General features: G+C 39.6%; 1 protein-coding gene across 4 annotated transcripts in view; it reads left to right on the plus strand.

Moving 5' to 3' along the window:
• Positions 1-22,812, plus strand: part of SGMS2 (sphingomyelin synthase 2) — a 98,395-nt gene that overhangs the window by 30,523 nt on the left and 45,060 nt on the right. For 2 of the 4 annotated variants that reach the window (XM_090266390.1, XM_090266387.1), the window contains exons 2-3: positions 11,412-11,553; positions 21,319-21,425. The gene's annotated coding sequence lies outside the window, so the exon portion shown is untranslated. The remainder of the gene's footprint in view (positions 1-11,411; positions 11,554-21,318; positions 21,426-22,812) is intronic. The other 2 variants (XM_090266389.1, XM_090266388.1) reach the window with 1 other exon arrangement.

Here is a 22,812-nt window from a genome sequence, read left to right on the forward strand (position 1 = left end):
TTAAGGTATACACTTAGATTATTGATTTTAGGCCTTCTTTTCTAAAATATGCATTCACTGCTATCAAATTTTCCTCTGCACTGCTTTTGCTGCAGCCATAAATTTTGACAAGTTATGTTTTCATTTTTATTTAGTTCAAATTATTTTTTAAATGTTCTTGAGATTTCTTCATTGACCTCTGTGTTAATTAGGAGTGTATAATCTCCAAGTATTGTATTTTGTAATTTTCAAATCATTTTTCTGTTTATTACTGATTTCTAGTTTAAGTCCATTGTGGTCTGAGAGGAAACATAGTATGATTTCCATTCTTTTAAATTTATTAAGGTGTGTTTTATGTCCCTGAATGTGGTCTATCTTGGTGAATTTTATTTCTTTTCTTTTTTCTTTTTTTTTTTTAAGATTTCATTTATTTATTTTTAGAGAGAGGGGAAGGGAGAGAGAAAGAGAGGGAGAGAAACATTGATACATAAGAGAAACATCAATCCGTTGCCTCCTGCATGCTACCAACCGGAAACCTGGCCCAGAACCTAGGCATGTGCACTGACCAGAAATCAAACCAGCGATGTTTCAGAATGCAGGACTATGCCCAACCTACTGAGCCATACCAAGCAGGGTTGTTGGTGAATTTTCTTGTGTGCTTGAGAAGAATATCTGTTCTGCTGTTTGGGGTAAAGTAGTCTGTAGATATCAATTAAATCCAGTTGATTGGTTGTGTTATTGAGTTCTTCTATATTCTTACTGATTTTCTGCTTGCTGGATCTGTTAAAGTGACTTTCTTAAGTATCACAGTTAGCAATATCAGGATTCAGATTAAAACCAAATTTCTTGATTGTAATAAAATATTCTTTGCCCATGTTCTTTCCCCCATAAACCCTTTTACTTCTTGTTTTTATCATATTTCTCACTGCTCTCAGTTAGAGTGGCTCACCAAGTAAAACATTATTACAGTTTAATCAAGGTACCATGAAAAGTTAAAAATGAATGTACCTATTCTCACTGGAGAGAGTACATGTGCTTCCATTTTCTTTGCACATTTTTGTTTGTACAGAAATGTGGTGGGACTACCTACTCTCTAAACCTTTCTATAAGGTGACTAAGGATTTTTCTTCAATCTTCCCTGTCGCAAGCTTTAGACACTTTAGGGAGGTGGTGGAGGACCTCAAGGGTTCTTTTTCCCTGTGCTACTAAAGCTCACCCTTCTCTTAAAGGTGCCACATTTTGAGATCACAGTGGTATCTTAGTATCCAAAGCCTGTGGATTGTACTCTTGAGAGCAGGAGAGTGGCACAGTTATTAATAATGGTATTCATAATGCTTACTCCTTAAACTGTTCCTTTCTGTGTCCTGAGGTCTAGCATGTGACGGACTGACTTACCTGGTCAACATCACCATGCATTTGGTGACAACCTGAATGATGCCTCAGGTTCCCCCGCGTAGGATCTCTGGTTTAAATCTTGCTTCGCACCTCTAACTCGTGTCCCTAAAATGTGTTTATCATTTCAGGCAGTTGGGTACTTTGCTTCATCTTCCCTCATTTTGCTCAAGGTTCAGTTGCACAAACTTCTACTCATGTGCCCATTATTTCACTTCCTTCTTTCTTCTTCCTCTTTTTCAATAATTCTTGGTACTTGTTCCTTTATTTGGGCACCAAATAGCTCTTTGAGGTCCTGAGAGTTTATTTCTTGACTCTCATTTTGCTCTCTAAACATCATACCTCCTCTAAGACTTAAAAGAAGAACTCAGAAGATGCTGCTTTGTGAAATAGAGGGTTATGTAAATATGCCAGTAAGTAATTTGCTTTGAGATTGCTTAGAAGGAATGTTGGAAACCTGCTGGGCGAGGATGTCTGATATGTGTAGAAACCAACAAAGTAAGCCAAATAAACTCTTAAAAAGAGTTCGAGTATGTACAGATTATTCATTTTCTAAAACAAGTTTCTTATAAAAGGCAAACCGCTGATAACTAGAGAGGAGGCTTGAGTAAACAACCTCTTAGAAATCTTAAGACAACAAAAGATTAGGAGAGAGAAAAATTAAAAAATAAGAAGTTGAGGAAATGGATTACAGAACTAGGAGACCTGAATGGCTGGGACTCTAAAAGAGACTTCTAAGCAAAAACTGAGGAGCTAGCACAAGTTTAGCTCCAGCTGAATTAATCAGGTATAAGCTAGTCTGCTCATTCCATTAACCTACTCTGTTACATACACTGCAGGATCCTTTAGGTTTTATAAAACCTACGTATATCCTGAGGAGTTACTTTGTCTCCCAACAAACATCCTCTCGTGCTGACCGGAGGTGAACTCTCTCTGGGAGCCCTATTTCTAATAATACCCCCTTCCCAAATTTCTTTCTATTTTAATTCATATTTATCCATCTCTAGTTTCATTTTTCTCGTTTCAATTTTATTTTCAAAGAAAGAATTTTATTTGAGCAAGAGTAATAATCATAGTAAATATGTACATTTTACTTTAATTTTATGTACTATATAATTATGCTATATTTACCCAAGAGGCTAACCTTTTAGCTACCTGGTGCTGCCTCACCACAAATGGCATCTTGTGAGAAAGAAAACTTTCAAGTATTCAGGACAGAGTAGTCTTATTTGCTTACCCCACACATAGTGACCAAAATGAAAAATTGAGGTTTACTATTTTTATCCTTAGTACATGATGATATTAAACAGACTGTGTACTTATTGCAATAAACTTTTTTTAGAGCCAGTTAATATAGTAGCTGATAGTTGGAAATTTATATTGGGAGTTTTTAACTCATCTTTTCTAAGTTCTCAGTGATAATAACAACCCATGTTTATTTTAGAATATTTTAAACCTGGATAAGGAAAAGGAAAATTTAAGTCATCTATGTATTTATCACCTGTTAACATTTTGCATTATTACAGCATGTTTATGCTTACACAAGCCCTGGCTGGTTTAGCTCAGTGGATTGAGCGTCGGCCTGCGAGCTAAGTGTCGCTGGTTCGATCTTCCAGTCAGGGTACATCAGAGAAGGAAAACTCTGACTCCAAAAAACCTCCGCTGCCTTGCGGCATACCTCTTCAAGGGAAAGGCTAAGGGAGTAAACCCCGACAGAAAATCCGGAGCCGGAGTCCCTAAGGCGGTTTGACGTTGTGATCAACACCGGCAACTCCTGCGGCGCACCTGAACCCAAGCTGTATCGACTCCGTCTTTCCCTTGGACCCTTCAGCTGCGAAGAGAGGGGGGGTCTGCTGCATGGGCAACAGCAGACCCTCCATATCACCCTGCCCAGGCTCTGTAGCTTCAGCGTCATCGCAAGATGTCGATTCAACACGGGAGGAGACAGATACCATGTCACTCCCGAGTCGGACTGCACAGCCATTCTCGGCGGTGCAGATGGACTCTTAAGAAGCTACACCATCGTCTCTCGAGACGGACGGCTGCCGACGACGATGCTTACACATGCAGCTTTTCGGAAAACAGGATAAATGGGGTCATACACATATTGTTTTGTTCACATGACTATATCATGAACTTGTCAGTCTCCTTTAAACATGCTAAAGAACTATTTCAGTATTCTATTATATCCATCCACTGCAATTTATTTAAGTAGTGCCCTATTGTTGGACACTTAGTCATTTCCAGTTTTTCACTGTTATTAACAGTGTCAGAGACTCAAGCTCAATCTTTGTTCACATTCTTCAGGTGCTTATAAACAATTAGAAATGTATTTTACAACAATCCTGGAGAGCAGCTTCATGATTTTGTTTTTAATATGTAAGATATAATATCTAACTTTTTTGATTTGGGATTCTTTGTTCACCAAGATTGAACACTTTCTCAATTTCAATGTACAGGTATAAAGGATTTCTTTCCTCTTGTTGTAGAAGGTTTGAATGCATTTTATGAAATTAAATAGTTATTTAAATTTCAGTGTTATGATAGTATGTGACCTTCATGTCATTTCTGTGACTTCCAGTGTAAGGAGTTTTAGGAGTTTGGATGTGACAATGACAACTTTGTGTCGTAAAGGAAAGAACTAGGTTGGCAGTTGTTTCTTCCTGGAAGACCCAACAGGAAAAGTATAGAAAGCAGAGGTTCCATAGACACAGAGCTTTATAGTCTATTGTTCAACCTTACTCTCTGGGCTTAAAAAAGACAAAAACAAGAAAGTACTTCTGGGATGTTTTGAATGCAGCCTGTATTAGACAGAGGAAAGTACAGAGTGACCTTTCAAGATATTTTAAAGTTAAGCCTCCATAATTAGAAAACACTGTGCTAGTTCTCATGATACCATTTTACTGGTAAAGCACCCATCTAAATTAGTGGGTCATTCCTCCTGGCTTCCTTTTCTCCCTCCTCCTCTCATTCATATTTATCATATATACGTCCTAGGACCCTCCTTCTGAAAACCTTCAGGGCATCACCTTGGTGAGTTTTGTAACATTAAAGTGCTTCCTTTCTTTCCCTCCTTTGTAAGATTACCTCAGTGACTTTCTCTTCCTTATAAGGAACTTACCTGTGACTTTTTTAGGAACACAGCTGGCTGTCTTATAAAAAGGAAGTTAGTGAACAGATAACTGTGTGTGCTAGACAGAGGAAAAGCTAACAGATGTCCTTTCTCTCATGGAGTTTACAGTTGATTAAATAATTGAAATTAGCAAACGGTTATGATGGAGAAAAAGTATGGAACAATGTGGAGCAGATGAAGAGGGCTCTAATCCAGTCTGGAAGAATTGGGAGAGGCCTCTCTAAGGAAGTAGTGTTTGTCCAAGGTGTACAGCGTTAAGTATACATGCCATCCCGAAACCCTTCTTCTTTGCAGAATGCCACATTTAAGTGCCTGTGAACTGCAAGTGACTCTATCTATTGCTTCTTTCTTTGGTGGCTTTAGCAATACCCCACAAGCATTACAATGAAATACATTGCTACAGTTGACTAACAGCTTTAAGATTGACACTATTTCATCTAAAGAAAAATTCTTTAAAAAATTAGCCTTGAGGACAGCATATTTTGACTGATGGAATGAAGATGATTGACAGATCACTGGGGCATCAGCTTATTCACAGACGTGTGGCCTAGCCATGGAAGTTCACCTGCATCGTGTCTTCCACATGCAGTATGGGACTAGCTGAAGGAACAAGGGTCCCTTTGAGACAGGATAGTGAAAAGCTAGGAAAAATGGGGAAGCTGATATAAGAAAATCAAACAAGGCCAAACAGTTTGAGCAATTTACAGCCAACTGGTGCATTGCAAGACCTTATCTCCCCTAACCAAAGAGACTTGAGAGGGAATGGTTTACACCTCTCCTCTCTAACCAAAGAATACATATCTTAAATCTTTCCGGTCTGGGAAATAGAAAACAGAGACCCAATTAATGTCATTTGTGCCAGCTAAACCCAAGGGCAGATGAAGTCAGTAACAAATAACAAAAATCTCATTAAAAAAGTCAGACAGACTCAAGATAAAAGTAAAACAGTATAGCAGACCAAAGAAAATGCCCCCGCCCCCGCATCTGCTCATTTTGATACATCAGCATATTAAAAATGCACCTGGGAAGCTGATGAATATTCTGCTGAAACCCTCCCCTAGGATTCCCACCTGCAAGAAAGAGATAAAAGCCTCAAGACAAAGCCCCAGTGCCCATGATCTCTTTCTGGGGAGCAGCGTTCCCTTTCCCTTCTTCCCCAACTTCTTTCTTCACAGGCATGTGTGTGTGGCCTGAACTCTTAAGGCAGTGGGCAGCCGGCAGCGCATCCCAGTCCAATTCCTTGAACCTGTCCCCAAAGCCTCCTTTTCTCCGACTTCCCAGTGAGCCATGGCAGCCCAGCCTAGGCTCTCCTATTGCTTCTTCTGTGCTGACTCCTTCCTTGTTTCACTGTCCTCGGCTGTAATAAATGAACTCTCATAGTCACCTGGCCTTGTGCTGTGAAATCTTTTCTACACGAAGTCAAGAACCCACACACGACAGCTTGCCAGACCCGCCTCTGGCTGGTTCCTGTCTGCTAACATCTTTTTAGCTAATATTTGCTCTCTAAAAGCTAGTCTTTAAAAATAAACTAACAATAAAATGTGCCCTGGACTTCCGGCCAAGATGGAGGCTTAGACGGACACGCTAAGTCTCCCTCTACAACTAGAGAGGAATACAACTACTTCAAAACAAAGGATAACTAGAAATTCCAGAAAATAAAACTACACGGAAGCCCAACATATGAAGTTATAAACCAGCGGTGCCATTCGGGCAGGTAAGAGTTAAAGAGGGCAAAGCTGTTTGCGGAGCGGCGGGGCGGGGCGGCGAAAAATCCCGGCAGTCAAGCCCCTGGCAGTGCGCGACCCCAGCGCTGGGGAAAGCAGCCACCGCATCGCCTTGAACAGTGAGGCCCAGGGGGGCGGGAGGACGGATCCCGGTCTCCTAGCTGAATAACTGTGTGAATCCATTTTGGACCCCCGCCCCCAAAGAAAGAAAGCACCACAGGGCTGCGAAATAGGTCGCGGACAGGCGCCGGTCGCTGACTTGTGACGCGTACACAGGCACTGCCCCCGACAGCCGGCCCAAGAAAACAAAACGCATCTGTCAAAATGAGGCAGACAACTATAGAAATACCGGTGACACAGCTCACCAGGCAACAGATAGAGAACCTGACAGAAGAACAGATAAGAAACCTGTCAGAGGCTCAGTTCTGGGCCATTGTTATCAGGTGGCTTACAGAACTCACAAAAGAGCAGGAAAAAGATAAGAAAGAAGTGAAAATCTTTCATAACGAAAGGAACAAAACCGCATACGAGACAGATGGTGAGGAACAAAAATCCAGAGTTCATTTCAACAAACTGGAATATGGAGAAGGAACAAGCAGTCAACCAATGCAGCGAGAGGAAATGGGAAGCAACAATGAGAGGATCAGAAACCTCTGGGACAGCTATAAAAGGCCCAACATAAGAATCATTGGTTTGCCAGAGAATGAGGAAGATGAACTAGAACTTGAAAAATTGAGTGAAAATATAATAAAGGAGAACTTCCCAGAATTGGGGAAGGGAATAGACTTGCAGGTCCAGGAAGCAAGGAGAGTTCCCAAGAGACTGGACCCAGGGAGAACCACTCCAAGACACATTATAATCAAAATGTCAAAAATTAAAGATAAAGAGAGAATCTTAAAAGCAGCAAGAGAGAAGAAAAGAATCATGTACAAAGGGGTCCCAATTAGACTATCAGCAGACTTCTCAAGGGAAACCCTACAGGCAAGAAGGGACTGGCAAGAAATATTCAAGGTAATGAAAATCCAAAACCTACAACCACGAATACTCTATCCAGCGAAATTGTCATTTAGAATAGAAGGACAGAGAAAGTGTTTCCAGGACAAAATAAAACTGAAAGAGTTCATTAGATCCAAACCACTGTTATATGAGATGTTAAAGGGACTAGTTTAAAAAACAGAAGCTAAGGAGATGAAACAAAGGCAAACTAACAGGCAACGAGAGTGGAAAAGGAACTGTGGGTACGGGAAGCATATTGGGGGGAGGTCAACAGGGACGGGGAATGGGGAAAGGGAGGGAGATGATATAGGAATTGGGGATCAAGGTAGGAGGGAATGGAATAGACGGAGAGAGGTTGGGAGGAACTGTATGCACAACTAATGGACATAATCTAAAAAGGGGGGACAACTGGAGGGAGGGGGGCCACCGGGTGGAGGGGAGCAGAGGGAAGGGAAATTGGCACAAATGTAATATTTTAATCAATAAAACACATTAAATCTGAAAAAAAAAAAAAAAAAGAAACAACTAGGACGTTGAGGTTCAGAAAGTTTCTCTAATTTGCCCTAGATTATACCAATAAAGTCAAGGGTGAGAAAAAAAAAAAAAATGTGCCCTAACCGTAATAATTTTTGTAATTTGGAAGCTCCGCGTTTAACTGTTAGGTAGAGCCTGAGATGACTATGCCAAGCAGGAATGTTTTTCTAAGTGGTTTTATACCCTGAGGTGATTACAGCTGTTCTTTCACCAGACAATGACTCTCAGATCCATTAGACTTAAATACATACTTCTCAGGAAAGTGGCTTTTCAATGCGTCGGGTTTACGTAGTGTTTTCATATGGCTGTATTTTTGCCATTTCCACAGATTTTGGAACCGTGTCTCCTCAGGTCTCATCAGAAGCAGGGCTGAGGGAAATGGAAGTAAGGGATGGATGTCTGGAGAAGCTGTTTCCCTGTAGTGAGCCAGATCATCAGAGCTCTTCTTTGTAGCAGTGTCCTGGCTTCTTCCCGAAAAAACTAGAAAGTTATGCTTTGGAATTTATTAAGGGACACAATGAAAAACTATCATATAATGTGATACGGTGCTCTGCCTGGTTGTGCTATTGCTCACTGCCTCTTGTGTACAGACCTGAAGTGCCCCTATTAGAGATAAGTGTGAAGAAAAGCTTATTCCCCCTAGGGTACAAAACGTGGTTCCCCATTCCGCTTCCTCCCAACACACAGATATGGAGATACACACACTCTTTCTTGGAGTTTGGAAAATCAGTTTCTTCTCTCTTTTGCTCTTGCTATAAGAGTTGAGAGCCAAAGAGTCATTTTGTAAGACTTAACTAGTATAGTCCATTACCCTGGTGTTGTCTCTGTTTCAGTCATTTAATACATACGGATAATGCCTGCTATATGCCAGGTGTTGTTTCTAAGCTCTTTATAAATATGAACTCCTCCAGTCCTCTCAAAGGTCCTCTGGAGTTAGTACTGCTTGCTGTTATCCCTATTTATAGAGGAGGAAACAGAGGCACAGGGAATCTTCCGGGAGTCACACAGATGCTGAGGGTGAAGATGGGTTTCAGAACCTTGCTCACAAGCCCTGAGCTTCACTGCCTCAGCAGTGATTCAGTACCAGGAGCAGGTGAAACAGCTTTCAGTCACAGAAATACCCAACCCTCTTCGACTTCACCTTGTGATCTGTCTACCCAGCTCTCTGACTTTGCATTGTTCTTCTCACGGTCATATTTTGTTAAGTTATATATAGTTTACTTTATTCCTTTCGGAAGTTATGCATGGTACATATACTTCATATGAAAAAGACCATGAATTTCTGTGATACTTTTAAAACTAGGTCCTTTCTTGACATAAGTTTAGAATATATGCAAAAAAAGGAGTCTTTGTACTAGTAAGCAGGAATTGGCATTCTACCATGCACCCACTTTTTAATTCTTTTTGACAAGGGCACTCATTTTAAGTTTGACTAGATGAAAGTCTCTCTCATTTAGCTATGTAACTGAATAAAATGTGTGAGCTGACGATATTATTGGTATCATTAATACCATCTTACAAACAAGTGTAATCATCCACAGACTTAAGTTATGACCCAAGAGCAACCATCCTCTTTCCTTTTATGTGACTTGTGCTTTCTACATAAAAAAAAAAAAAAAAAAAAAAAAAAAAATATGGCTGTTTTAGGAGCTACTTGGACTTTCAGCTTCTCCCAGTTTGACGCTCTTGGCTTGTTTTTCTGTGCGGCTGTGTGTAGGTACGTGAAAAGCATTGGACCCTGGGGATGTGTGTCCTGGAGAGATCTCTGTTAGCCTGGTTCTCACGTAATCAGGTATTTCTCTAAGCCAGCAGTTTTCAACCTTTTCATCTCATGGCACACATAAACTAATTGCTAACATTCTGCGGCACAACAAAATAATATATATTTTGCCAATCTGACAAAAGAAATAGGTATAATTTTGATTCATTCACACCTGATGGCTGTTGTTGTAATGGCTGTTGGTCTTTTTTTTTTTTAATTTTTGACATTCTAAGGGAAAAGAGGTCAGTGCCCCTGACTGAATAGTCAGGTATTGCATGTCTTAAAAACTTGAGGCATACTAGTTGAAAATTGCTGCTCTAAGCTAATTTAACTTGACTTCGTAAATAGGTAATTAAATTGATCCTTAGGCTGGGGTAACTCAAGTTGGCAGGCACATAGCTAAGCCCAGTGAGATCACTGGCGGGTGTTAACACTGCAGCAGTCAGTGCAGACGGGCTACCCAGAGGCTGCATGTGTAAGCACCTTTAGGAGTAAGAGCCACTCAACCCCTTTGGTGCATTTCCTACCTGACTGTGAGTACATTACTTTTTTCCTACTAGAACCTCAGTGCTGTAGAAGCGTCTCAAATATTGGGAACCTCTGAAAGGTTTAAAGTAGTAGAGTAAAATTTTAGAAATACTGTTGTGGGAAATTGGGGTTGAGGTTAATGAGATGACTGTACTCCAGGGAAAATATGATGGCAGCTGGAAGCAGGGTCAGGTTAGTGGGGACATCAGTGAAGTCAAAAGAGAGGGTAATAGCTGGAGCAGGGTTCCAAGTGAAATGAGAAGGACACCCTCCAAGGGTGGGATAGTCTTTCCAAAGGGTTATGCACGTCCCCCTGAGAGTGTTGTAGGTGTGTGAAATACAAAGCTAAGCTGCCTACCTCTTTTTGTGGTCCTTACTGGAACACAGCATTTTTGACCAGTAGAAGTTTACTTTATTTCTATATTGCCTTTCAGATGCACTTTTGGTCTTTTATTTTTATAACAGCTTTAATGAGATTAATCACCTACCATAAAATTCACCTTGAAAGGAGGACAGTTCACAGGTTTTTAGTGTATTCACAGAATTGTGTAACCATCACTACTACCTAATTCTTGAACATTTACATCACCCTCCAAAAGAAATCCATTTGCATTCACTCCCTATTTGCCTCTACCTCCAGCCCCTGGTAACCACTAATATTCTTTCTGTCTCTATGGATTTGTGTGTTCTGCACATGTCACATAAATGGAATCATACAATACATCGTCTTCTGACACTGGCTTCCTTCATTTAGCATAATGTTATCTGAGTTCATTTATATTGACGCATGTATCACCACCTCACTCCTTTTTATTACCAAATATTTTTTATTTATAGATACACATTTTGTTTATCCATCAGATGATGCACATTTGGATTGTTTCCACTTTTTGGCTATTATGAATAATGCTGCAGTGAACATTTTCATACAAGTTTTTGTGTTGACTAATGATTTCATTTTTCTTGGGTCTATAACTAGGAGGGACACATTCACTCTTGAGTCTCTTCCAACAGTTGAATACTTTTGGTGAAAGTGGTATCTCAATTGAAAATCAGTTTCTAGTTGCAGATAGGTATATATCCTGTGATTGTTAAACAGGTTGTTAGGTGGTTAAAGATACATAGATCAACTACCAAGTTTGTATGTCTGTGTAACTACAGGTTGGTAGTTGATCTAAGGCTGTACTCGTTGAATATTTACATTGTGGTTCTATGGACTGAAGACCTCTGGACTGTGGAAGCATGTTTATTTCCACCCACATTTCAGTTATTGTCTTAACTTAAATAGCATTTCCTCAGAGAGACTCCTTGACTGCTTGCTCAAAATCAGCCACATCAGTCTCTCACTTTTTCCTCCTTTTAGAGCTGTCGTCCTCTGCCCCATACCACTGTTTGCAAGAGAGGATCGGCTGCGAGACTGGGAGTGTTGGCTGCTGCGAGGACCAGGGTGGGATCCTCTGGGCACTACCTGCACACAGGGGTTTGGTGCTTCCTGGCTCTATATTGTAAGTATAATTTGCATCAGCAGAAGGTTGGCTGCCTCCCAGTTGTCTTGGAACTTCTCTGCTAGCTTCGTTTTTCCAGTTAAGACATTCATTTCATGAATGCTTTAACAATGAGAATTTCTATTTTATTCTCAGAAGAAGGTTAGATTTCAAGCTGTTTCAGGTGAGTGGATGCTTCCTCACTCATTGGATTGTTGTCTTAAATGCCAGCAAGAGAAATACCGGTAACACCAAATGTCCTAACCTCATTCCATTACTGCTGAGAGGCAGCACTCAGTAACTGCCTCAATCATGCACTAAGAAAAGTTTGTGGCACTAAAAATCCTCAAAGAAACATCAGTCAGCTCTGCTGCTATTCAGCAACGTTACTACAATTATTATTAGCAGTTTTACTCTGCTTTATAGTTATTTAAACCAAGGTTAAAGTGGTGTAGTAGTTATACCTATTCTGTCCCCATTGAGAAGCAGGAGGATTTTCTCTTTTGTGGTTGACATTGTGAAAGTCAGTTCACCGTCTATGCTAATTTGAATTTAATTTAATGATGATTTTAGTCTTGGAAATAAAAACAGCAGTTGCATTTTAATGCAAAATATTTTTTCTTTTTTCTCTCTATATATGAGCTCTTTATGACTGGGGCTCATTTGACTCTTCTGATAGCTATTCTTTTTCATCATCACTTATTAGTGTGGTGTTTGCCTTAAAAAACTTCAGCCCTAAGATGGACCCAAGGGCCATGTAATTCCAAGTTAATTAAAAATAAGTTTTTATGAATATTTGAGTCACTGTTTAGTACAGCATTCTATAGGCTTATTTGTTTTCTGTAAAATTCAAAATCATTCTAGGAATGTTCCTGGGATTCTAATGCCTACATTGAGCCATACTGTTACAGTACAGCCACATGGGGTTCTGCTGCCCACTGCCCATAAATTCCAGGGGCAGAGGTTTGGGGAAAAGGAAGGGGCTGTTTATTTAAAGGCTATACAATTTTGGAAGAATAACAGGATTCTGCCTCAAAGCCCATTCCCTTTAAAACACCCAAAGGCAAATAACCCCTCCACCTCTCGCCAGCTCAGTTCAAGGATGTGCCCGGAATCCCTTCTCCCATTTACAAATACCATCCTTTGGGATACGCAGGTGGCTGCAACGTGGTTATCCAGGTGACTTGCCTGGTTCCGGGTCGCAGTCTGGCTCAGGCATCTCTCTGGAGTCTGTGTGCACCTAGCCCCAGGCAGGGCCATGCAGGACAGCGCCGCCACAGCTTTTCGCACAGGGTGTGGCGGGGGCTTGTAGCCTGGCCATGCAGTCTCCGTGCCTGTTGGCCCGGGGAAAGCTCTGGCCCTGACTCCTGACTGGGCCAGCGAGGTGTAAGGAAAGGCAACGAGCTTCCACATGTGCTCCGTTTTAAACCTTTCACTCCAAAATCCCATGCTCCGTGGGAGTGTCCAATCTGTTAGCCAATTTGGGGAAATGTCCACCATTCATGTCAGCCCACACTGTGTTTTTGCCCTTCCTCCTGCGACCATGGTCAGAAGCATGTAGGAGGGTTTCCTAGCCATGCAGGGGCTCAGAGTCTCTGCCCAGGTGTGGTGTCACCTTGTTACCTGTGTGTTGTGACCTTTTCATCCCCACCCAGGATCTGTGCAAACTGTGTCACAGCTGCGTCTGGTTTCAAACCCGGCTGCCTTCTGCACTTCCCAGCCCTTCCCTGGGGCCCCTCTTTTTTTGGGGGGGGGAGGGGGAAGGCAGGCTCTTTTACTAGCTGCTGGTCTAATCCTCTGCCTTTGTGTGTCCTGTACCCCTCCCCTTTTCTGGGCAAGTGCAGCCTCTTGTACCACATTGGGGTTCCCCTGCTCCTCAGCAATCTGGCCAGCCCCCTTTGTTACAATGCTAGGAATGACAACTATTTCTAAATGTTGGACCCCAGTGACATCTCTCTCTATGCCTGGCTGTCTCTCCCATTGAAGCTGGGTAATGAAAACAATTCATTTATTCAACAAATACTGAATGATTTGTATTTTGAACACTTTTTTCAGTCTTGCAAAGAAGGCAGTGAACAAAACAAAATCCTTGCTTTCACAGAGCCTTTAAATAACTTCCAAATATCATCAGCAAAGAAATGGGACAAAGGAGGTGCAGAGAACTTGACTCACTTGCAGTTGTTGTGGGGAAACCCCCTTGAACACAGCAGCCAGACACAGGATAAAAAGAAGGTTAATGGAACATGATTTGGAGAATCACATTATGCTCTAGTTTAATCATTGCAAAAATATAGAAGCTTATTAAAAGAACAAACAAAAAGATGCCAGGTTGATGTAACTGGGGCTTAGAAAAGAAAGAGGAGTTACTTTTCAAGTATACCATTTTAATCCATTTTTTTTCAGATTTACAGGTTCTCCCCAATTCTGCCTCTGACATTCCCTCCCACCCTTATTGTCAGAGTCTACGCATCCTACCACTTTCTCTATGCAGAGACAAGCAAATATGAATTCCTATTTGCCCCCTTCATAAAGTAAAAGATAAGAAACTATACTTCTCTGCAATATATGTTTTTCTCCTAGTGTGTGTAGGAGGCTTTATCATATCAGTACCAAGAGAGCTTCCTTGTTCTCTTTTTCCCCCTCAACAGTTACAGAGGAGTCCATTGTATGGATGTACCACAATTTAAATAGTGACCTATTGATGGACATTTGGGTTGTGGCCAATCCTTTGCTCTTAAGCAATGCTGCAGTAAATAACTTTGTGCATAAGTTATTCTGCATGTATGCAATGATATCGTATAAATCAGCAAAGTAGAATTGCTGATCGTAAGGTGTGTGTATAATTTTGATAGATATTGTCAAACTACCTCCCAGGTGCGATATTTCTTATTCTTACCACTGCTAGGAACTGATGAGATGACCTGTTATCAGGGTCTGGATTTGTTGCTAATCCACTGGGCTGAATGGTGTCCCAGAATAGTTTCATTATAGGACTATTATTTGTTCAGAATTTTCAGCATTTTTTTTTTTCTTAAGAAATAAAATGCTCAGAAAGCTAAACAGGACTAGAATTCAGCTGTTTTTATTATATAAATGGACTATTAAAGGCCATCTTCAATCTTCTGTTAGGTGTTTTAAAATAATGCTTGTTCAACATTTTAAATACTAAAAGCACACGAGATAAAAATGCTTCCCAGGCTCCTGATTGTACCTACATGACCTGCCAAGATTAAGTCCTGTCTCCTATAGTTTGGTCCTATATTAAATGGCTAATAGAAATAGGACAGTGTACGAGAATGAGTTACCACTGCAGGCCTGAGCCTGCTGTCCTTAGACAGGCCTGCCTATAAAGCTGGCCCTTGCTGCCATCTGGGAATTTAGATTTGAGGAGGGTTTCCACCATAATGTCACTGTGCCTGAACTGCTTGTGCAAACAATGGTTTGTGTTGAATACCTGCTTGCATTCTGGGAGGAATTTGGGTACATGCCCGGCAGAGGGTGTCTGTGTGAACAACCCCAGTAAAAACCCCAGCACTGAGTCACTAACGAGCTTCCCTGTCAGACAGCGTCTCACAGGTGTCGTCACACTCATTGTTGGGGAGTTGAGTCTGACCTGTGTGACTCCACTGGGAAGGGACCCTTGGAGCTCACTGCTGGTCTCCTCTGGGGTTTGCTCCCTGTACCCTTTTCCTTTGCTGATTTTACTGGGTATCTTTTTGCTTTAACAAATCATTGTCATGAAAACAACTATATGCTGGGTCCTGTGAGTCCTCCTAGTGAATCCCTGAACTGAAAATGGTCTTGGGAACCCTGGCACAATCAGCTTTACAAAGGTTTTAATATTTTGTCTGCAGTATTAGTGATGAGTGACACAGATATTTTTTGCATGCAATTAATTGACCTTTGACATTGTATCTTGCCTTGCAGTCTGTGTTCTATTGTAAAATGTGTAATCCCTGAGATTTTCAAGCAGTGATTTAGCATTTACATCTACAAATGGAAGCAACAATAAGGCTGCCGGGTATTGAATGGTTTTATGTTTAGTGCCAAATCCACAGCTGGTCTTTGCGTCCTCCCAATGTCTATATTTAGGCTTAAAAATTTCTGGCTTTACTTTTCTATAATTTGATTATTAGACAAATGGGTTTATTCAAATTCCTTTGGACTCATAGCCACAGAATTTTAGTTAGGCAGTCTGATCTCTAACTATGCTCTGATTCTAAAGCTTATCTGCAAATAAGTAATCCTAGAAACTTCACTCAGCACAGCAGGTCTTTGTCTAGATTGCAGGTAAGGCCCAGAGATTTTGAAATAAAGTTTTATGTCATATAGTTGTGTATTAGCATCTCATTTGAAAATTTTAAATACTTGAATAGAAAACTGACAAGCGTGTTAAACATACAAATTTATTCATTTACGCTGCTCTTCCTAAAGAAATTGGTTGGCATCTAAAGGGAAGCATTTATATTTGTGTGGTTTAAAATGTTAAATGTAGTCCAGAGTACTCTGCTTCGTGCTCACAGATGACTGGTATATTTTTGGTGATAATAACTAAGATTGACATTGTGGCAGCCACTGTTCTTTACATGGATACCTTATTTAGTTTTCATAGCAGCTCTATGAAGTAGCTACTCTTAACTTCACTTTGAGCCACTTAGGGTTTAAGCGACTTGCCCAAAGTTAAATGATTGGCTAGAATGAGGTAGAACTAGAGAATTCAACTTATCTCTCTTCGGAAGCTGAGTTCTTAGCCACTCTGCTTTCCAGAATCACATAGTAACTGGTGCTCACAGAAAGTTAGTTAAACGAAGACCCTTATAAATTTACCCTTCGGTATCGGATGAGCTGATAATTTTTCTTCTAAGAGTAGGAAATCCTTATCTCCTTGATTTCAAAGTGTCAGGAATTCTAAGAAAATTCTTACATAACACAAACTGATCATGTCCCCATTATCCTGAGGGCAAAATCCAAATACCATAACAAGGCTTTACCAGGATTTTTAAGAGCTGATCTTTTCCCATTTCAGCCAAGCTGACTTTCCTTCTGTTCCCATACATACAAAGCACATTCTCCTTTGCTTCTTAGGGCCTACATATACTATTCCTTCTGCCTTAAATAACCCTACCCCAAGTTGCCTGATTCCACTGTGCCTTTCATATGAATTGAGAAACCCTTTCTTCCAGGAAAGCTTCCTTGGCCATCTTGTACTAGAGAGTGTGTCTCGGCAATGTTTTGCTATAAAATCATCGACTTCTAATTTCCCAGACATTTATTCCCCTTGTGTTACAGCTATTTCCCCAGCTAGACTTCAAGCTCTGTGAAAGCAGGGACAAGGTCTTTCTGGTTCACCTGGCCGTGACAGATGTTCAGATATCTAAATGAAGGTTAAATAAGGCTTCAAAATATGAGACAGAATCAGTGGTAATTTAGCTCCCAGAGTACACAAAGGCAGGAAACTGTGCTGGCTATCAGAGATGAGGCTTTACTCCCATATAATTATCAGAAAGCTTTAGTTATAGCATGGAAACAAATATTCTTTTATGACTGAATCTTGCATTAAGCAGACAGTCAGCAACAGATTCATGAACTTGAATCCTAAGCTTTCTGTTGACAGTTTCATGTCCCCAGACTATACTCCATTGTAAAAAACTGAAAAAACAAAGCTTTTTATTCCCAGTTACATGACGAGCCCAAAAATTTCATAAGGCTGAAGCAGATCCACTTATCAGCTATGAACCCAAACTGGGAGAACTGCCTTTAGACAGGATTAAGGGCTTTAAAATATTTTGGAGAACAATTGACTCCCATATTGCTTGCCGTATTAATAGTAACCAACAACAAGCCAGTTCTAAACAATGAGAATAACCCTTTCTTAAAGCTATTACAGAGTTTGGTAGATTTCCAGAATTTTTTAGACATGGAAAGAATTTTTCCCCCCCCTCTAACATGCCTTTCAAAAGAAAATATTTTGAAGACGATAGTTTTAACATATGTTTAAGGTGAAAATTTTTGCTAAGTAAAGTTACTTACATACTCTTTTTATAGCTGTCAAGGACAAAGTAAAATTTATATCATCAATTAGACTTTTTTAAAGTAGTTTTTATTTTTCAATTATAGTTGACATATAATATTTTATTAGTTTAAGGTTTACAATATAGTGATTAGACATGTGTATAACTTAAAAATTGATCACCCTGATATCTAGTATCCATCTGACCCCAAACACTGTTATCACAATATACATGACTATCTTACCTTTGCTATACTTTGCATCCCCTATTTTGTAACTGCCAGTTTGAACTTCTTACTCCCTTCCTGTTTTTCATCCATCCCCCCAACTCCTCTCCCATCTGGTAATTACTGGTTTGTTCTCAGTATCTATGAGTCTGTTTCAGTTTTGTTTGTTCATTAATTTCTTTTTTTAGATTCCACATATAAATGAAATCATATGTTATTTGTATTTCTCTGTCTGACTTATTTCACTTAGCATAATATCCTCTAGGTTCATTTATGTTGTTGAAGGAATTCATTCTTTTTTATGGCTGAGTAATATTGTATTGTATATATTTACCAGTTTTTCTTTATCCATTCATTTGTTGATGGACACATAGGTTGCTTTCATATCCTGAATATTGTAAATAATGCTGCAGTGAATATATGGATACATATGTGTTCTTGATTTAATGTTTGGGGTTTCTTTGGAGGAAGAGCCAGAAGTAGAATTGCTGATTCCTTCTTCGTCTGTTATATAGCCTTTGTTTTAAAGTCTATGTTGTCTGGTATAAGTATTGCTACCCAGCTTTTTGTTTTGTTTTATTTCTATTTTCATGAAGTATCATTTTCCATTCCTTTCATTTCAGTCTGTATGACTTTCAATCTGAAGTGAGTCTCTTGTAGACAGCACATGTAAGGGCCTTGTTTTGTTATCCATTCAGCCATGGTATGTCTTTTGATTGGATCATTTAATCCATATGCATTTAAAGTAATTCTTGATAGATATGTATTTATATCCATTTTATTATCTATATTTTTAATTTATATTTTTCTTCATCTGAAGAAGACCCTTTAACATTTCTTGTAATACTGGTTTGGTGGTAAGGAACTCCTTTAGCATTTTCTTGTCTGGGAATAATTAATTCCTTAATTTTAAATGATATTTTTGCTGGGTAGAGTAATGTTGGTTGTAGGTCCTTGCTTTTCATCACTTTGAATATATCTTGTCAATCCCTTCTGGCCTGCAAAGCTTCTATTGAGAAATCAGCTGATAGTCTTATAAGAGCTCCCTCATAGGGAACTAACTGCTTTTCTCTTGCTGCTTAAAATTTTTTCTCTTTGTATTTAACTTTTTACATTTTAATTACGATGTGTCTTGGTGTGGGCCTCTTTGGATCCATCTTTTCTGGGACTCAGCTCTTCTAGGACTAGTATGTCCCTTTCCTTCAGCAGGTAAGGGAAGTTTTCCATCATTTATTTTTTCAGGTAGGTTTTTAATTTCTTGTTCTTTCTCTTCTCCTTCTGACACCACCATGATGCAAATGTTGGTACACTTGACATTGGTACACTTGAGGCTCCTTACACTATCCTCATTTTTTGGATTCTTTTTTCTTTTTGCTGTTCTTATTAGGTGTTTTCTGCTTCCTTATCTTCCAAATCACTGACTTGATCCTCTGCTTCATCTATTCTACTATTGATTCCCTGTAATATATTCCTCATTTTAGTTATTGTATTCTTTATTTTTCACTGGTTCTTTTTATGGTCCATTTTTGTGTTTTGTAATGAGCCAATACCAGGCATTTGTATGGAAAAGCCACTGGAAACACTGGGTAGGTCCACAGTTGGGTGGGGTGGGGTCTCAAGGAATCACCAGGGTGGAGTGAGCAGTGTTAGCCAGGTTGGTGGAGACTCAGATATGGTGTCCACCTGCTGGCTCTGTGGGCAGAAGGCTCAGCAAAGCAACAATGGCCTCTGTTAGTACTTCTGTTTGGAAGAAAGCTGCCCCTCCAGTCCTCACCCTGAAACCAGATGATTCAGTTCCTCCCCATTTGTCCCTGGAGTCTTTTGAGCTGCTGTTCCAGTTCCAAACTCAGAGCAACTAAGTCTGAGAGCAAATAAGTCCATGCATGGGCCCTTTAAGAGGAACACCTGGGATTCCAGAAGGTTTCTGTCTCAGTAAACCATAATCTTCATTGGTTTTCACACCAGAAGTTTTGGGGACTTTTCTTCCTAGCTCTGGACCTTGGGCTAGGGAGCCTGGTATAGGGCTGGGTGGGATCCCTTGCTTCTCTGGGGGTACATCCACAGCCAAGATGTCCCACCTGATTTTTAACTGCCACACATGGCTGTGGGACCAGCTTATTCTGTGTCTCCACCCCTCCTACTAATGCCTCTTCTACTAGTCTCAATGTGGTTCTTCTGTGTATCCTTAGTTATAGGACTTCTATATAGATTTCAGGTGGTTCTCAATGATGGTCATTCTGTATGTAGTTCAGTTGTACTTTTGATGTGGTTGTGGGAAGAGGCCATCACAGCATTTACTACTCCATCCACTATCTTGACTGGAAGCCTCCATCTATTAGACTTTTAATAGGACTTAATAGACATCAGGCATACCAGAACCCCTGTGATAGGATGAATGTTATTTGATGAGGGTAAGGAAAAAAATTCTAAATTACTTTATATTCTTCAGTCTGTAAGCATTACATAAATTTAGGAGTCAGGGCTTTCCCGCAAAGATGGGGTAACATTTAGGCACACCCAGAGGTCTTGCTTTCTGTGTCTTTAGCAGGGGTGGGTGAAAGCAAGGATAAGGAGAAAACTCCAGTATCTGGTACGTGTGTATGTGTTTGCTTTTATTTAAACCGCTTTTCCTTCTTTGAATATTTAATGCATAGAAATGACGAAGAAAAACAGTGGAGCCACAAAATATAAGAGGAATAGCAATAACTGGTGGAGAATTGATATGGACTGCAAACCATATTTTTATTCTACAGTGTGTTATTCTACTTAAATTGTTGGCTTCTAGAGTGACTTGGGCATGTGGACTAACTTAAGTTTGAACATAAAAGTCAGCAAAATGACCTTAGGTCAACTGCAACATGTTTATATTTATTATGGTATTTGAGGGTGAACCCCCTCAATTCTGAAGCTACTTATAAATGTGGTCATCAATGCTTTCTTGTTATCCCTTCCCCCCAAATAAAAAAAGAGAGAGACAGAGAAAGATGTGTGTATAACAGTTTTTATGGCCTGAGTGTGTCCTACCAAACGAATTAATCCTCTAGTTGCCTAGAAAAAGTTCTTTTTTGACTATGAGATCAGACATAGTGACTCAGTGCTGTTTAAGAATACGTTATATTAACTGAGTTTACAAAACAGGACTCATTCTTATAGGGATGGCAGGTTACTTCTATGACACCATATAATTTTAATTCCCTTTATACATAACATTCATGTAATTATCTTTTGCCTTAAAGCTTTTCTTCAGAATTCAATAAATAAAATAATGAAGCATATATTTAAGCTGTAGGGACCTGTTTATTCTATCCACAGCATAGGGCCTTTTGAATTTCCCTGACTTGAAAAGAACATAGGAAAGAGCAGTGTCAAGGTTATGCATGAAATCAACAATCTAGTGCTAGGAGGAGGTTGTGCTTAATAAATATCTGCCTTATGTCTGCTTGTACCTGTGCCTGAGTCACCGTCCTCCTGACGAACACAAACAGGATTCTAGGTGACAGGAGTGATTCAGACACTAAACATCTCCTACAGTGAAATGTTTATTTGCAGTGTTTCCAGGAAATGTCCCTCTTCTAAGTCACTGGGGAGTGAAATAAAGATTCACACAGGCACTGAAGGCATCAGATGAACCAGAGCTGGTAACCATGTGTTAGAAGGTAAGACTAGCTACTATTTGGAGGGAAGTCACCTCACAGGGTGAACATGGACTATAACGTGCATCGTAACTCCGGGGAGGAAGGATGGAGGGGGAAGGGTGGGATTTCTCCCCGGAATGACTCATGGGGAAAGGAAATTCATGGCTCTTAGGGGGAAAAGATAGTACATTTCTATTTGTAAAAATAGACCAAGAGCTTGGAAAAACACAACATAGCATAGTGGCTGAGAACATGAACTGTGGATCTGCATTTCTAGGTTTCACTTCCTCATACCTCAAATGGTAGTGATAAGGGTACCTACCTCATAAAGTGGCTGTGCATATTAATTAACATGTTAATATTTGGGAAGCACCAGTCTTATCATAAACTCTGGGAAAGTGTTATGCCTCCCACCCTCCAGACACCTCCCTCAGTGTTGGGGGCAGAATTGTGAAGAATGAAGGAAAACCCAAAGATAAGAACTTTTGACTTTGAGAACTGCAGTTATAGAAATTATCATTACAGCATCATTTAAGAAACCACTTCAAAGGTTTTCAGCATTAGGTACTAGAGTTAATTTTAAAATGTGTAAAAGCCTTGGTCAGTGGTATAAAATAAGTACATGGCCATTTTATTCAATAACTATAAAGATTTCTTTATTGCCAAAATAATAGCCTAATGACTTAAAGTTGACACTTGGAACTCTATAAAAAGTAAAAGTAAAACGTGGTTAACTCTAAAATTTTCTGAAATTCATTGAAGCCACATACATAGTGCCTTCCCAAATTTGGCATTGAAGGTGGAATCCATGTTTTAAATGAGGTCTTATACCTTAAATAACTTTCTGTGAGTTTAGAATGCCAATTTAGGAGAAATGCTTTTAAATTTGGGTTGGATTATAAAGAAGCTAGAGTTTTCCCATTAATTTAGATTCTCAGTCTTTCATTGGGAATCTTTAGTATACTTGATGGAAAACTGTATTAATCATTCATAATGAAGAAACAACTTCTGTATTCAAAAACTGAAGTCATAAAATAATGCTTCAGAGTTCTAACATATGATCAGTTGCTTTTCAAAAGTTTTTTGGCTGAGGGGTGTGAATCATGTCTGGGATGAAAACTAGAAAAGCCTGTTACCCAGAAAAAAAAAAAAAAATCGTGTAGGATTGCTAATCCGTTACCAGGGAAATCTAGTCTTGTTTGATAGTATAAATTGTCTGCCTTTAAACATTAATGCTAGCAGAATGGATTAACTCTTTAAATCAAGATATTCAATTTCAGGTCATTTGGGATATTTTTATTTCTTAATTTTAATTATTTCAGAAAAGACTTTTTTTTTAACACCAAGTATTTTAAACATAGCTTATACTGATCTGTATTATATTATTTCCTAATTTTGAATCTGCATT

This window comes from Furipterus horrens, unplaced genomic scaffold (assembly GCF_987537825.1).
Source record: "Furipterus horrens unplaced genomic scaffold, mFurHor1.1.pri manual_scaffold_2, whole genome shotgun sequence".
Taxonomy (NCBI): Eukaryota; Metazoa; Chordata; class Mammalia; order Chiroptera; family Furipteridae; genus Furipterus; species Furipterus horrens.